At 39.9% G+C, this 17,755-nt stretch overlaps 1 long non-coding RNA gene across 23 annotated transcripts in view; it reads right to left on the reverse strand.

Annotated features, from left to right (window-relative positions):
* LOC102090459 (uncharacterized) overlaps positions 1 to 17,755 on the reverse strand; it is a 95,821-nt gene that overhangs the window by 18,568 nt on the left and 59,498 nt on the right. For 11 of the 23 annotated variants that reach the window (XR_010470453.1, XR_010470462.1, XR_010470458.1 and 8 more), the window contains one exon: positions 13,157 to 13,527. The exons of 5 other annotated variants lie outside the window; for them this stretch is intronic. This is a non-coding gene — a long non-coding RNA (uncharacterized LOC102090459). Of the gene's footprint in view, positions 1 to 800; positions 11,175 to 13,156; positions 13,528 to 17,755 lie in introns of all 23 variants that reach the window. 7 more of the 23 variants (XR_010470485.1, XR_010470473.1, XR_010470482.1 and 4 more) reach the window with 2 other exon arrangements.

Here is a 17,755-nt window from a genome sequence, read left to right on the forward strand (position 1 = left end):
CTATCGTTCCACCTTAAGAGATGACTTCACCCACTTTGTTATTTACTGTCATGCTGGGGGTCTGATCAGTCCAGCAGAGATCCAAGGGGTGGTTGGTGGGGACAGGGCTCAGCTCCCTCTAGGGCTTCAGTGGAGCTGATGCACCCTGGGAACAGCATCTTCACCCCACACAAGGGGCATTTTCCAACTGAGCACAGCCCCATCCAAAAACTTCTGATGACCTCTTGTCTACAGCATGCCACCAGCTCCAGTTATCAACTAAATATTTAAATCTTTCACAAGGGTTAAAACTGTGAAGCAAGATCAGCTTTTCAGCCACCAAATTAGTAATATCTCTGAAGCAGACTCAACAAGAAGCTTGTGGGACTTTTTGTCCAGCATTATTTACTACTGCAAATTGCTAACCAGATCTAGCCTGTTCAGACTGCTGTGCTTGTTACAGTAACAGAAATAAAAGCTGAATTCTGGGAGTCTTTTTGTTGTTGTGGTGTTAGGGTACTCTCACTTACTTTCACTAAAATGACACAAAAATGATGCCTGGGATTACAACAGCATGATGGAAACTTCCTACTACACTTCAGAGAACCTTAAGGGAAAACACGTACATATGCACTACAGATATTATGTGCATTTCCAGGAACCCTGTCAAAATTGATCACATGAAAAAAAAAAAAACAAGACAATTAGGAAGAAAACTGCTTCATCAACTTCTTCCATTAGTCATACCACAGGCGGATGTAAGATTAAAACCAAAAGCGTAATTTTCAAAAGCCTCTTGAAAACTTGGCTGGATTTCCTACCTTGTCACCTCCTTGGGCCACACAGAGAATAAGCAGCCCATGATCTTTTGAGAAGCAAAACACCAGCTAAAGTAGGAACGCAGTTCAGTATTAGGTCTAAACGCTGAATTGTTTAATTCAAGAACAAACCACATTGTACTTTGCTTAGGCATCTGCAAACAGAATAGGATATGATGAAACAGAAAACTCTCCTTGTGGTTTTATGTACATCATCCTCACCACTTTCAAAATTAGAGGACAGAGGCTACTATTAAAGTCAATTGTAAAGTTCTCGATGACTTCAGTAGATGTAAACTAGGTATTAATATTATGCTTTTTGGTTTTCTTGAGGTTTAAACAGCTCATAAAATAAATTTACAGATGAACTAGCAAATGTACACTTACAAAGAAACCTCCTCAAATGTCCCTGAAGCCATATTTTTAAATGCTGCTATTCATACAGTTTATATCGGACAGATTAAGGGACTGTCAAACAACAGTGCACAGATAAAGAACAGCAATAAGAAATGCTGAAAATATACTCCAGAGATAGAATTCCAGAAATATCATTTGACATATTTGACAAAACAGACTTAGAAGAGAGTTTTATATTATGCGACATATTTCACAAGCTCAGAAAACCCTATCTATTTATTTATCTGCATATCCATTTCAATGATCTGTAAATTAAAACATGTACTGTATATGCATCATGCTTTTTTTCCAAAAACCCTTTCAAAACCACTCACATAAAAATGCAAGAAAAGCTAATTGAGAAAGAGAGAAAAGGTGAGGGGGGAGAGCGGGTGTAACCTATGAGAAGTCAGAAATACTACCAACTGGAGCTGACATTTTCTTCTACAGAGCAATGTGCCCATTGGGCATAATTTTTGATCTCGCAGACTTTCCACATGCAAAACTCCAGCTGACTTCAGTGCAAATGAATGAACTGCAGGATCTAATTAAGCCTGCTGAGGTTTGAAAAACAATCTCCTATGCTGCCTGAACATTTCCATGAATTTCAGAGATTTTTGAGATAGTTTGCCTAATTCATTGTCAAATAATAATTTATAAATAATTATCAGTATAATGTGTAAATATTAATAGAACATGAACATTGGATTATAAACAGCTATAAGGAACTAACAATTACCTAACCTGACTCAATGAAGGCTTTATTAAATGCAATGTCATATATAGCATTACCAAAGAAAGAGTTGTGATTGATGGATGACATTTGCACAATCATCTTGTTCCAGATTCTACTGGCACAAGCAGAAAGGCTCTTTTTGGCAATTAATAACCACTAGGGAAATGTCTGCCCATTACCGCACAGAAGCACGGTAGAAAAGGCAGGGATACTGTCCAGCTCTCCAGAGCACAATTCAACTACCTTAACCTGGAGACCTTGTTTTCTTTTTCTACCATGCCCTGCTTCATTCAGAAAATACCTTGCACCTTCTCAACAAGTGAGCTAGAGTTCTGCAGTAACCATCCACCAGTTCTCCTCAGTGCTGCAACATCTCCAGAGCAGATCCATGCTAGATGTAGGGATGAAGCCACATGAGAAAATCTCAGTACAATCACAAAACTAGAGCCAGTGTTATATCCCAAACACATGTTGGAAGCATATTGAGGCTGCAGAGATCATTCTGTTATTTGTAATTTTAGGATAGCTGTTCATGTAGCTTGAATAATATCTTAATGAGATGTTTCGCATATACTTGTTTTTAAAAACAAACTAATAAAGACTACTTCCGCTATGTGCATCATACCCACAGAGACCCATCAACTACAATGGTGTCTTCAGGCCCACACAGACTAATAGAGAAACAGACAGCAAAAAATCACAGAACCGTGGACTAAGTTAAGCTGGGACAGAGCTCAGGAGCTCAAAGTAACAGCCAGGGACAACACTACAGAGGTTGCCTCTGGTTTGGCCTCTGGTGCACCCAGCTAGTGGCTGCTCAGTCGTCCTGTGAGGACAGTGTATGGAAAGTCTGATCACGGGAAGGAGCTGTGCGAGGCGGAGGAGATGAAATCTCGGGAAATATTTGCTGTTAGGCTTTAGTAAATCTCTATGGAATATTTGGTAACCATGTTTTTTTCCACGTCTTGAAACAGTTGACCATATTTGAAAGGCTTTGTGAGGACGGCAAAAGGCACATGCCTGATTCAACAGCAGAGAAAGGTCTGCCTTTGCTCCTAAACCTTATAAAACACAGGAGTCCAATTTTTTTTTACATTAGCAGAAAACATAATTTTAATAGCCTTCTTCTTTTAAATAGTTCACTCACTTTTCAATTACAAAAAAAAAAAAAAAAAAGAAGAAGAAAAACACTAGGCATTTACCTTGGATAAAAATAAATTCAGTCTAAATACATTAAGTTTGGCAAAGCTCTAAAAAATATGAAACCAGAATCTTCTAACAGGAAGCATTAGGAAACCTTCCCCATGGGCAGAGCTGCCCGTCCTGCCTGTAATATTGTTTTTGAAGTACTTTGGAATCTGTAGAAATGAACAGAACCACATAACTGAAGCTGCTGGATTGCATTTCTGTACAACCCTTTTCTGCTGCAGTATCTTACTGTTAATTATTGTTATAAACCACAGCTGGCTGGTGGGAGCATCAGTCAAGTATGTTTTCCTGTGGAACTAAACTCCAGGAAAAGAAAAAATTCTGAATATGCACTGCATCAGGATTAAAGATGAGTTTTGAAGTTTGCTTCCAGAGAAAATGCTGGTGCATTCAAACCCTATTAATGTACAGGGGAGGGAGTGCCAAAGGACGAGAGCACTCCACAAATACAGCTGCAATTCCATGGAGTCAGAGCAAGCAGCTCCTTGCCCACAAGATGAGGTCAGTAAGGGATGTACAGTAACAGCCCACAGAACATGAACGGATCTTGCAGCTCTAACTATCCGGGCCGTGAGGTCCCAAAACTAACAATATTAAACATATCATACATATAGCTTTTCTGTTCAGCTTGAATTTTATTTATGGATTTTCTTTGTCAGTTCTAAATCCTGATTTTTTTTTAAAGCATTCTTTCTACTGTCCTCATTATTAAGGGGCTGGGTTTTTTCTGAGCTTCTAGTGTGCAACATCACAAGCTGGTGAGGGATCACTGATGAACTTCTCCATCCTGTTGTACTCACCCGAAAGTTTGCTACTGATTTTAGAGGAGCAAGATTTTCACCCCACAGGAAATCAAGGTAAGTGGGAAATAATACTCATTTCATCCAATTAAATAGTAAAGCTTACAGATTTTCAGGACCTCAGTCCACAGACTTCTCCTTTTTCTGTCAGAAAAATATCGTGGGGAGGACACGTAACATAAAGTACAAAAAAGGTGCTGTAACACAGAGTGAGACAAGGGGGGCAAAGCTGTAAATTCCTTCCATCGACATGGTAATCTGTATTTGTAAAAGGCCAATATTGAGCAGGCAATGAAAACAGAAACCCATAACCACATCACATCATTCCACTGCCAGAAACATTCATACTAATTTCCACCATCAAACACACAGTATGATTACTTAAAGGTTTTTTTAACCAATCCTACTTATAAAAACAAAATCCTCAAGATGGTATAACTTGACATTTTCATATTCTGTAACATGAATATACATCAAATTGGCAACAATCTGTACCTTGTGTACAAGCCTCCTTCAGGATCATTAACACGGAATCAACTCCTTGCAGTAAGTAAACACTTCTTTTTCTTGGTTTTTATGTTAAAAATTGAAAATTAATCTTGCAAGTCATTTTGAACTAGCAAAACAGGATTGACAAAGCAAGCACTGTAGTCTGATATCTTTTATTAGGCCAAGTCAGAGTTCAAAAATATGCAAACCTCCTTGACCACACACAAGTTCATGTATGCAGAACTCCAGGCTGGACCCATAAAATGCTTTAAACTACTTGCTTTGTTACTACATATACATATATAAAGTATATATGTTATGTATATAATGTATATGCATACACATTTGAAAGGCTTCAGAACAAAACTGTTCATTGATACAGGTTTAAAATAACAACTCTGAAGGACTTCTGTGGGTTGGCATGTAATCTTGATATATATCACTGGGTTTAATAAAGAAAATTTAGCAGCACACAAAACGAATCCTGCTTCTGATTTCTAATGAGGTCTAATTCCTATGAAAAAACTCATTACTCTTAGTTGCAATGTTAGCAAGCATAGGTTCTTTGCTGCTAATGATGATAACAATGAGAATACCCAGCAAAGATACAGTACCATGTTTCACATCAAGGAACAATACAGAGGGTCACTAACCCCGTAGTAGCTATGTACTTCAGGACACTTTGTGTGGCTAAAACCCGCTCTACATGGATCTGTCTCTTCTGCATAACAATTCAAATGTTTCTAATGTTGCTATGTGTCCACAACAAGGTGTGTGCACAACCTGCTCACCTCTGGTTTTCCTCCCATAAGCATGTAAAGGGCTCACCATGGAGTTCTTCAGTGGATCTCAGTCCACACAACAAGCCGTCCACCCAGGGAACAGAAGGGCCGGTTGTGGGAGTTACATACAAATAACATATAAAAGAATTACAGTGACAAAAGCAACCACTCTTCTTTCTCCAAGTTTTGGCAGCTGTGAAATTCTTTCTGGGTGTTTCAACAGGAGTGCAATCACACCAGTAACTGTGAGCCATTCACAGAATCACAGAATGGGTTGGGTTGGAAGGGACCTCTGGAGATCATCTAGTCTAAGCCCCCAGCTAAAGCAGGTTCACCACAGCAGATCACACAGGAATGTGTACAGGCAGGTTTTGAATGTCTCCAGAGGAGGCGTAATTGGGGCTCCTACTTCCAGTTTCTACTATACAACCTCTCTGGGCAGCCTGTTCCAGTGCTCTGGCACCCTCAAAGTAAAGATGCTCCTCCTCACATTCAGATGGAACCTCCAATGCTTCAGTCTGTGCCCATTGCCCCTCATCCTATCGTTGGGTACCACTGAAAAGAGTTCGGTCCATCCTCTTGACACCCACACTTGAGATATTTACAAACATTGATGAGATGCCCTCTCAGCCTTCTCTTCTCCAGGCTGAACAGGCCCAGCTCTCTCAGTTTTTCCTCATAAGAAAGATGCTCCAGACTCCTCATCATCTTTGTAGCCTGCCACTGGACTGCCTCCAGTAATTCCCTGTCCTTCTTAAACTGGGGAGCCCAGAACTGGATGCAGTACTCCTGGAACAAGGGCTGAAGAATCAGTGTCCTTCAAGCCTTTGTGCTACCAGCATGAGTATTGGGTAAATGGTAAATGTAAATGTAATGGTAAATGTAAAAAGTATTGGATACATCGTAAATGTATCAGTGATCGCGTGGTGTCCCTACAGCCCTCAGCTACTGGAACTCTGCCAACACATACTGTGGTGAAACCTTGTGCTCTAGTTGTATATGCCTTGAGATGGGTTGGTGGATCTAATTTGATAAAATCCAATGTGGCTCTGATAAATTCTGCTAACTAATTTAGACTCAGTTTGAAGTTGATGCTACATCTCTTTAGATTTGATCCTGAACAACAAAGCCTGTTTGAGACCAAAGAGCATCACAGATTTGCAGAAGAGCTTTGTCCGGCTAAGGCAGTACGTTCATGAAGGATCAGTATTTTGATCCTTCAATCAGTGAACTGGGTCATGGGAAAAAATATTGGGAAGTGGATATACTGATTAATAAGAAATCTGAAACCACCTTTAGAATAAACTAAAGATGTGGCCTCAGTGTTACCCTATCCACCTGAAAATAATACGGAGGATTAGACATAAAAGCTAGAACTTTATTTATTCCTGAGCTGAGATAATGGCTACTAAAAATGTGGATTTCATTGACAGATGATTTAGTGAACATGATGACAGATGCTCAAACATGACTCCATTAAAGATAAAAGCAACATGCTTAAATCTCATGAGGAGGGATTTTTTCTTATTGGTAGAGAATGTATGTCAGGACCTTTAGAAACCTAGGAACCACCTAATAAGAAAATAACAAAGAATCAGCACTCTTAAGTGTCTGGCCGAAGTCCCCACTAAATGGGCTTTGATAGATTATTTTTTTCCTCACAACAGAGACACCGGAAGGACTGGCTGGATTGTAGCTCCTCACCGCAACCTATAATGAAAAATACTTCCTGTAGCCAAATGGAAAGCCAAGGAGGGGACTTTCTCCCCATAAATATGTTTTTTTTGTCACTTCTAGAAGGACTCTAGCCTAGAGATATCATCTGAGAACATCAACACCATCAGGGACAGAAGAAAGAGATACAGTATCAGACAAAAATATTGGGACATTATGTCCCTTGAAGATGTTGGTTTTATCAGTGACTGGGAAAATACTGAAGATCTGAAAACTAAAATTAGTTATGCTTTTGCTTCTGAGAGCTCAACCTCCACTGCCTGCTGCAGTGCCAGCTGCAATGCAATGGCCTCAGTGTTGTGTGTCCTTTTTTTGTCTGGTATCAATGAGGGTGACTGAAAGGTGACCTAAGAGCTGTCCCTCCATTTCTCTTTGTGACTCAGTGACAGCTAACTGCTGCCACCGTACTGGTCTTCTGAAAACACTGGTCATGGGTGTAGCTGATGGCTCAACCCAGGCAGTCACAGGACACTAGAGGAGAGAAACAGATACTTCTAACATTTGGTTCTTCTCATCATAAAGGAAATGGCAAAAATAAGTCAGATATAAAATTTCACAGAATTACCTACTCCTCTCCATTAACCATAAACGTTACCTAAGGTGACATGCTTGGATACAAATATCTGTATTGCAGACATCTACCTTTAGTTTAGAAGAATCTCACCCTAGACATCTGCATTTCGGAAAAGCTTTATGGCACAGATGCACCTAGGAGGTGACAATATCATTACAGTCTTCCATATTACAAAGACAATTTTGACTCCCAAGTCTTCTCTGGGCATTCACAGTGAATGACAAACTGCACATTCGGAAAGAATGTGGTCTATTTCTCCAGAGCAAAACATAAATTATGGCCACCGTGTCATACTTGTTCTACATACAGCTTAAATCCTGGGAATTTCATAAAGGTGACCATTACAAGAAGTTGCACATATATTAGCTACTATTTTATTTATTTGCCAACCAGCACAAAGAAGCATCTAACAAATGAAAAACAAAGGCAACTTTTATATTAAGTACAGTAGTAACAAACTATCCCAAAATAATATAACCAAGCACCAAGCAAACACTTAGGGCTTATCTACTTCTTCACCAAGGAACCAAAAGGCAGAAATTTACAGTTTAGGGCTGCTTTTCACCCTTGTGTGGAGTCCTGTGCAGAGAAAGTATATGTTCTGTGATTTAACAAACTCAGAGAAAAATAAGCTTTTAATCTTGCTTTATAACAAGATTCCTCCATAATATTTTCATAATTAAAAACCAGGAGTAGGCAGGTGAGAGGCAGAGCTGTTCCAAGTGAACAAAGAGATGAGAAAGGAAGGCGTAATTGGGGCTCCTACTTCCAGTTCCTACTACACAAGCTATAAAATTGCTGTAAAGTCTTTCTCAGAGAGCTTCATTATGTTATTTCGTATTGTTTTCCAAGCCAGAGTAGGCCTACAGACCTCCTTTGATATGTTTACACTGAATTCACATTAACTAATGATGAAGGGTACAATGAAAGTCAGCTGACCAAATGTAGATATCTACATAAGAATGAGATTAATTGTCTTTCATCTCCATTGATTCTACTGACTAGTTTGACTACAAAGGCATTTAGACACCCAGCTCACATGTGGACACCTACATTTAACCCAAGGGTGAACATCTGAAATCTCTCTGAGGCCTCACAACTCTCACTAGCAGATACGTGAATATTCCAGACTAGCTTAGTAATGAACTAAAAGATCTTAACAAAATGGAGAAATGGTCTGAAAATAATAGGAGGCAGTTCTACTGAGACAAGAGAAAGCTCTATACTTAGGCTGCATATGAAGGATGGGAGATGATAGGCTAAGGAGCAGTTCTCAGAAAAATACCTTAGGATTAAAGCTGAATAAACTGAAGATTAATCATCAGTGTCATTTAACTATGAAAAAAGCAGTCATAATATAATGGGATCTACACCTGACAGGGCATATGAAGGAATCCTTCCACTCTGTTTGGCACAGGTTACATCACATCCAATTTTGGGCACTGCACGTCAGGAAAGATGGAAAATAAAAGTAAAGCTGCAAGAATGGCTGGAGGTCAAGAAAAATTCTCAAACCATTTCCAGTCAAGATCAGGAAGAGGTAGCAATGGTCTTAAATTACAGCAAACGAGATTCAGGTTACAGATCAGGCTTGCACATATAACTTGTGTATGAAAAAAGGATGATTTTCTAAATCATTAAACACTGGAATGAACCATCTTGAGAAGTTCTGAAAGCTCCATTCTTGGAGATCTTGGAAAGCAGGTTAGTCAAATATCTGTTAAGGAGTATGTAGGTATATTTAATTCTTCTCTGATCAGAGGGAAGGAGTAGATGACTTTGGATCTGCTGTAGCACCGATTTCTTTAATTCTGTGATAACGACCCATTTTAGAGATACAGAAGCAAAAATATTACTTGCCTTTGACTACAACAGTGTGCCATATCCAGAATTAGACACACTGACTTATGTCATTCTTTGAAATAACACCAGCCATAATATCGATCTGTTCTCAAGACAAAAACATTATCTTTTAAATAGCCACACATTAAAAACAGATCATAGAATAGTTTGGGTTGGAAGGCACCTTTAAAGATCATCTAGTCCAATCCCTCTGCCATGGGCAGTGGCTACTTTCACCCTCTAGCAAATCACCTGCATTGCTCAGCTTGGTGTTATCTGAAAACTTTCTGAGGGTACACTCAATCTCACTGTCTACGTCATTGATGAAGATATTAAATAGTATTGGTCCCAGTACAGACCCTTGAAGGGACACCACTCGTTACTGGTTTCCACCTGAACATTAAGTAATTGATTTTACCAGGCGGATCCTTATCCAACAGTCCATGCAGCACACCTGTATCTCTAATTTAGAGGTAAGAATGGCGCGGGGATTGTATCAAAGGACTTACAAAAGTCCAGGTAGATGACATCTGTAGCTATTTCCTTGTCCACTGATGCAGTCACTGCATTGTACAAGGCCACTAAATTAGTCAGGCAAGACAGGTCCTCTCTAATCACCTCCCTGTCTTACATGTGTTTAAACTATCTTCCAGGAGGATCTGCTCTGTAATCTTATGGAGCATAGAGGTGAGGCTGACCGGTCGGTAGTTACCAGGGTCCTCCTTTTCACCCTTTTTAAAAATGGGTGCAACGTCTCCTTTTTTCCAGTCACAGGGGATTTTGCCATGATTTTCCAGATATGATGGAGTGGCTTGGCAAATACATCAGTCAATTCCCTCAGGACCCTGCTGTGCACCTCTTTGGGTCCCACAGACTTATACATGTTCAGGTTCCTCAGGTGGTCTCAAACCTGGTCTTCACTAACAATGGAAGGGACTTCATCCTTCCAGTTCCTGCCTTGAAGTTCAGGGGGTTGAGAGATGTGGGAAGAGAGATCACAGAATCACAGAATCATAGAATCATAGAATCATAGAATCATAGAATCACAGAATGGTCTGGGTTGGAAGGGACCTTAAAGATCACCTAGTTCCAAACCTCCTGCCATGGGCAGGGACATCTTCCACTAGACCAGGTTGCTCACAGCCCCATCCAACTTGGCCTTGAATGTTTCCAGGGATGAAGCATCCACAGCTTCTCTGGACAACCTGTTTCAGAGCCTCACAACCCTCATGGTGAAGAATTTCTTCCTCATATCTAATCTAAATCTACCTTCTTTCAGTTTAAAGCCATTACCCGTTGTCCTATCACTACATGTCCCCATAAAATATCCCTCTCCGTCTTTCTTGTAGATCCCCTTTAGGTAGTTGAAGGCTGCTATAAGGTCTCCCCAGAGCCTTTTCTTCTTCGGGCTGAACAACCCCAACTCTGTCATCCTGTCTTCATAGGAGAGATGCTCCAGCCCTCTGATCATCTTCATGGCCCTTCTCTGCTTGCTCCAACAGTTCCATGTCTTTCTTATGTTGGGGTCTCCAGAGCTGAACACAGTACTCTAGGCAGGGTCTCACAAGAGTGACTTGGAGAGGCAGAATCACCTCCCTTGACCTGTTGATCATGCTTCTTTTGATGCAGCCCAGGATACAGTTGGCTTTCTGAGCTGCAAGTACACATTGTTGGGTCATGTTGAGTTTGTCCTCAACCAACATCCCCAAGATTACCATTGAAAACTGAAGAAAAAAAATTCTTGAGCACTTCAGCCTTCTCCACGTCAGTTGTCACTAGTACTGTCTTATTTATCAGAGGAGGATGGGGGCAGCCCTTGCAAATTAAAAGAAGTGCATAACTACATTATTATTGAATCTGGAAATACAAACTGAGGAATTTCATCATGTTAACATAAAAAAGCAGTCTTGCACTTACAGACACATTAATTACTTGGTATAGTAAATATATGCATATTACATAGCAAATAGTGATATAAAACTGTGCATGCAGATTCATGAAGTATTTTTGTATATTTTACGTTGCCTGTAAAATTTCTGAAACAAAGATACCACAGAAAACCTGAAAGAATGTAGTAGTATCATCTCTGTCATATGTAAAGATCATTTTCTTCAGTGACTTCCCTACAGAATAATATTAACACAGACCCAGATGTATGATCTCGTTCTTTGACCTTTTCAAAACAGATGGGTTAGGGGACCACCATGAAAACTGCAACTTCATAATCTTCTAAGATAGTTCAGAAACCATGCCAATCATTTGTGCTGAATTAATGCAATTTTCTGACATAATATTTCAATGATCTTGTGGCCAGGGTGGAAAAAATACCTTGTAATTTGATCTAGATGGCCCAAGCATATACCCACAATTTCTGCAGGGTCCTGTGGCAATACTATAGAACCTTCCAGCAAAGCAATGCTCAGGAGTTGAAGAAGTATAAATGGGAATTAACATTTTAAAGCCAACTGTTCTTTTACGTCTGTGTTGGCTTCACCTGCCTGTGCCTCTTCCTTTCTGCAATTGTCTTGTTACTGTTATCTATTTCTTGAGAGTTTTTACCAAGCTTTAGAACTCAGTTGAATTTCCCAATTCAGCTTCAGGACAGACAGTCTTATCTGCATCATAGAACTCTGGTGGAAAAGTCTGCCGAAAATGGAGTGTCTCATGCTCCGCATACTGCTGTAGTTGGATACATACAACGACTCTTCTCTGTGCCTTGGGAAAACCCCCTTTAAAACTGTTGTTCAGCACATTGGGCTTTTATATACCTGAAAAGGTATATACTCTTTCAAGCCTGAAAGAGTAGTCACACATCCTACCAGACTTCAATATTCATGACCTTATAAATTAGCGTGGTCATCGGATCTGTCAAATTATGATAAAATCCCCAGGCCATTTTTGGCTTCTGTAGCCCCTCGAGTAGCAACGTAGAAGCCAGTGGCTATGGCTCAGGCACTGTCTTCTGGAACTCCATCAGTGACATTCACCATCTGGATCCACAGATTCTGTATTAACAGCACGGACGGTTTAGCTCTGTTATCAGGTCAAAGACACACTCAGGATTTCTCTACACAAGGCGCTTTGAGAAAATTAATCTGGATCAACGAAGTGAAGTAAAATTATCTTCGCAGGTACTTAATACTATTTGGTAAATCTGCATTAGAAATCTATCAGGATTAACTTCTGTGTCACAAAATACAGATCAATAGGGCATATTCAATGTGGAGATTTTGCCTTTCTTTTCATAATGATGAAAAGAGACCAGAGTGATTTGTTATGCACCTGACACAAAAAACAAAAATTGCATAACTTAACATTAGACATCTAAAATACAGATGTCTAGCTCTGACCTTTCAGATCATGCTCTACACAAGTGGGTATTTCTCAGTGCAACTCCTCTTTAAAACAGGTCAGATGAATTATATACTTACAGTACCTACTTCTCTCTTCTGACTATAAAAAAGTGCGATGTGACATGGTGTACAATGTACAACTCTAAAGACAAACTATATTAATGCGTATCAAATTTTCCCTAATATTTGTTTCATCTTGGCATGTACTGCTGAGTGCGATCAAGTTAATGACTGTAGGTTTCAGATCTCTGGCTGCGTGTTGTATTTCCCCTGTGCCTGTGTAGGGTATTTTCAGTACATTTTAACTACATACCTGAACAAAAGTAATATTTCTTTTTCTTTTGATGTGTTCCAGAGATCTGTCTGTTTTCTTTTTCTTTTGCTACTGATAGCATCTGAGTGTCACTTGGCTCAAACACTAGTGTCTCAAGACACTACACTCACCTGTAGAAAAGACGAATGGAAAAAGGCTCTAGGGCAGTGTCTCCCATCAGGTTGCTCTAGCAGCCCCACTGCCCAGACTGCGACACCACATTAACCCTGGCAGACGTACTTCAGCGTATCAGCCCCACTTCTCCAGTTTGATTTCAGCCAGGTTGGCGCCCGTCCTCATAGGCAGCGCCTTCACTTGAGGCCATGGTTTGGGAACCGCTGCTGCAGGCCTTGTAAAGGCTTGAATTAAGTACGTATGTAGTCTTTTCTGGATAAGACTAGGTGGTGACATACTAATCTAGTTTCCTTCTGCAACAGGATAACAGATGGGAGAAGCAGGAGGTGTCATATCTTGACTGTTTTTGACACTGACAATCTTCTACCTAAGACAGAGAAACACAGTTTAGAGGAAACTAGTATAGGATGAGTACAAACTGGCTGGGAAAACATTCACTAGAAGCATTTATCAATGGTTAGTTATTGAAATGGAAGGATGTACAGAGTGGGATTCCCCGGGAATCTGTGCTAAATTTGAGGCTTCTCATTACTTCCATTAACAACCTGAATGAGGGAAGATAAAATAAGCTTGTTATTGCAGATGATTGCTAATAGAGGCTGCCAGCTCACTGGAAGACAGGACTGAAATTCAGATTATCTTGACAAATTGGAGAAATAGTCTTAAAAATAGGTGGTAGATCAACGGGGACATATGCAATGTCCTGCACTTTCACACTGCACAAATACAGGCTAGGCAAAAAATCGGTAAGACAGCATTCCCAGAGAAAGGAGGTAGGGGAGCACAGCAAGGATATAATCAGCTTTGCTGCTTCAATTAAAAAAATAAAATTTAAAAAAGCAAACCCCATAGTGAGACATACAAATAGTAAGAGAGCCTTTAGGAGACTTGGGTTGTCTGTTCCCTCAGCAGCAGCAAAGTCTTAGCTGGAATATTGAGTCTAGCTTGAGACATGGTAAAAGAGAAATTGGACTGAGTTAAGAAAAGAGAGATATGAATTGTCAGAGGTAAAATAAAGAGAAAAAAAAAAAAAAAATAAATAAACTGAACCCTATGAAAAAAAATCAAAAGGACTGGCATGGTTTAGTCTACACATGACTATGGAAAACATGCCAAGAAAAGGCTTCCAACATGAAGGGTGGTTAAACACTGGCATAGATTGCACAGGGGGTGTGAAATCTCCACTCCTGGATGTCTTTAGGAACAGGCTAGACAAACAGAAAAGACAGAAAGATAGAAGGTCATCAGGGCATAGGGAGAGGTTCAGTGATGTCTGAGGTCCCTTCTAACAGTTTTCTATGATGCAGTTGTTCTGCATCTTCTAAACTATTTGTTGTGAGTAGTTGTATTTAGAGCAATTGTGCAAAGAGCAGCATTTCTCATTCAGCATCCTTGGCACTGAAAGAACCTTGAGCTTTTTACTTGTTATAAATTCAGTAAGTCTGCTGGTTCTCAGAGTTCACTGCACTAAAGCTACGGCAGTTAGACAGCCAGCTTTTATAATGCTTTCATTGAATAAATTTGCAAAGCTGCTACCTAGAGTCTACATTATTGCTCAGCACCACTTTGTTAATTTGGAATCCAGATCTGGTGACTGATTTAGGAAAACAGTGCAGCTAATCCCTAGTGAATAGAAATCCTCAGCCTCAGATTGTATGGCTCACCAGATTCCCACACGTGCAAATGCAGCAGCTGCCTTGCAAGGGCAAGTTAAAATATCAAGTACAAACTTCAGGGGGGTTTCAGGACATGATTGTTTTCCTCCCTCAGAGATCTAGGGCTCCAGAAGGAAGAAGCAGAGACAAACACAAACTTTCCTGGTAGATAGCTTTTGTAATAAGGTGGCAAGTGCACTTATGTGTTCTAGAAAGGTCTTTGAAGGCAGCAATTCTGACAGGAGAATGTGTAGAGCTACTGCTAAAAAACATAATTATGCTAGTTAGCCTGGTTAAATATCTTCACTCAGATGATACAATGAACATGCATACCCATGTTACATCAATAACCTATGTATTTTCAACTCTTTCCATGTAATTGCCTTCTGCATGATAAAACGCATTCAGGCAGAGGACTATGAATTATAATTCCTCGGTGAGAGTTTCTGGGAAGGCATTTGCTGACCTGGGAAGGCCCCTGTCCAGATTGCTTCCTGCCTGATAGGAAGCCCTTGACTGACCCACAGACTGCTGAGCTTTGGGAGACCACATGAAGCCCGAACTTGGCATGAGGTGGGCAAGCAACTGATTTTCCTGAGATGTTCAGATAGGCCAGCCAGTCAGACATAGGTTATATACTGTACCTGCTCCTGCAGTAGCCATCCAAATGTAAAAACAAATGAATAAATGTAATGAAATTAACTATTTAATTATGACAGCAATGAAAAGCCAGCTCTTCCTCAAAATTATTAAAAAGACATAATAGCTGCTCTCGGATAAGTCCTTCTGAGTGGTTCTGCATCCATGAACGGTTCTAGTGCAGCTGAAACTAAAGTAGTTTCTACCAAGGGCAAGCACAAAACTTCCACCCACCCATACTTGCAAGAATATCCCTCAACTACGATTCTTTCTGTTGTTATATTATTTACAATATGAGTTTTGAGAGTATTATGTAAGTTGCCTGGTTATACATATTGCTTTACACATGACCCTGGCTATCTCAGGTACTTGCCTCCCTCTTATCGATCTTGCTGTTTCCCACTTTCCCCCTCCCATAATTTCTTCCTCTGTTTCTGAGATTTCTTCTTTCTCCTTCCAAATGAAGTTGTATGGGATTAACCTTGGAGGCTCTAAGTACCCTTTCAACAGACTGATGCTTCTCTCTAGTTCTCGGGAGGTAAGAGATCTATTTGTATAGTGCTCTCAGTTCCTGCCAATTACAAAATGGAGCTCAGTTCTCTAACAGGGCAGTGCAGGTCACTAGATCAGAACAGCTGAAATCCCTGCATTAGAAGCAGGATATTCTTGTCTAGGGTTACTTTCTAGTAAATGTACATTTACAGGTGCAATGAGAGATCTTTGATACGACTAAGAAAAAAAATGAGGCTCAAAATCTAAAGCTACTCAGATACTTACCTCCTACTACCCAACAAGAAATATTTAAACAGGAGTCAGATGCCAAAGGATCCCAGATGACATTTGGGGATCCAGGCCTATGGCTCCACCTGAGCTAACCAAGCACCAAATAATTCAAGATGCTCTTGGATGGATAAGATTCTCATGTGGAAAACTTTGCCAAAGTTTCTGAACTAAACATACTTCTGGGCAGTGAATTAGGTGTTGCTGGTATGTTTCCTGAAATCTGTGTCAGAGATAGCGGATGTGTACTAGAAATGGTTGTATAAAACATACGGAGAGCAAGGGTCTCTACAAAGATGTCTTGATGTGTTAACTTAGTTATAGTTTTTGTAGTATTCCCCATAGCTGAGCCACTCACTTTAGCTGTAATAAAAGGCAAGCTGTATTTACTAAAATAAGGTAACTATTTTGTGATGAGCAAACACTTTCTGAGTACCATTTTACACTGACATGCTTTTAGTAACTAAAAGGACTTCCTTTTCATATACATTTGATCATTTTAATCTGTCTTGTTGATATCCTTGAGCCATCATGCCTATGACATGACTATCACATTTTACAAACACATTATAACTGTCTATAATCACTGTAAGTCAGTATACAGAATTGCTCTGAGTTAGATCATTTCTGGACTCCCCAGACATGATCTTACCAGGTAAGCAAATAAGCCAGGTAAGCAACATACAAACAAGAACAGGGTGTAATAGCTGATTTTTAAAAAACATAAAAATATCTATTAAAGTGAAGAAATGCTAACCCTGAGGACACATTCTTCTCCTTCAAACGTTTTCTCCAACACCCTTTAGTTTCTTTGCGGGGAAGAATGACTGCAATATAGGGAAAAAAAGAGACAAAACTGGTACAGTACCTATACGCTAGTGCTATTATATCCAGATTTCAGGGTCCTGGCCTCTAAGGTAGGATACAAAGTCCCAAATCAAGTGCTTCAATCTGCTGAGAAAGTCTGGACTCTCAGAAGAGTGACAAACATGCACATTAAGTCACGTAGTGTTAGGTGATGCAACAGCCCAGGCTTGTGAAGTTTCTGAAATCTCATTTCTGGCTAGAGTTTGCATATCTCGAAGCAACAACCCAAAACCAGTTTGAATTCTAGGCAACTGAGCGCTGTGGCAGAAGCAGTACTTTGCATTTGCACATTGCAAATCTCCTCGGCCACAAACACACACATTTCATTACCCAAACGACTTTCATTTCTATCTGTGCAGACACACATTACAGATATTGAACAATGCTTCTCCATATATTAGCCCTTTAGTACACTAATCATTTTGGCTACTCTTCCCTGAATTCCCCCTAGAGCACTTATTAATTTATGACTGAGAAGTAATATTAATTAATCTATTAAAATGAGGACATACGCATTCAGATGTATGCAGAGAAACATTTTTTTCTCTATGTACTCTTAATTTACATCTTGATGAGTCAAATCCCCACTGTTACATTGCCAAGTCAAATAACATTTCACCAGCGATTAAAGTTGTCCTGTGGGATTGTACAAAA

Source organism: Columba livia, chromosome 1, assembly GCF_036013475.1.
Source record: "Columba livia isolate bColLiv1 breed racing homer chromosome 1, bColLiv1.pat.W.v2, whole genome shotgun sequence".
NCBI lineage: Eukaryota > Metazoa > Chordata > Aves > Columbiformes > Columbidae > Columba > Columba livia.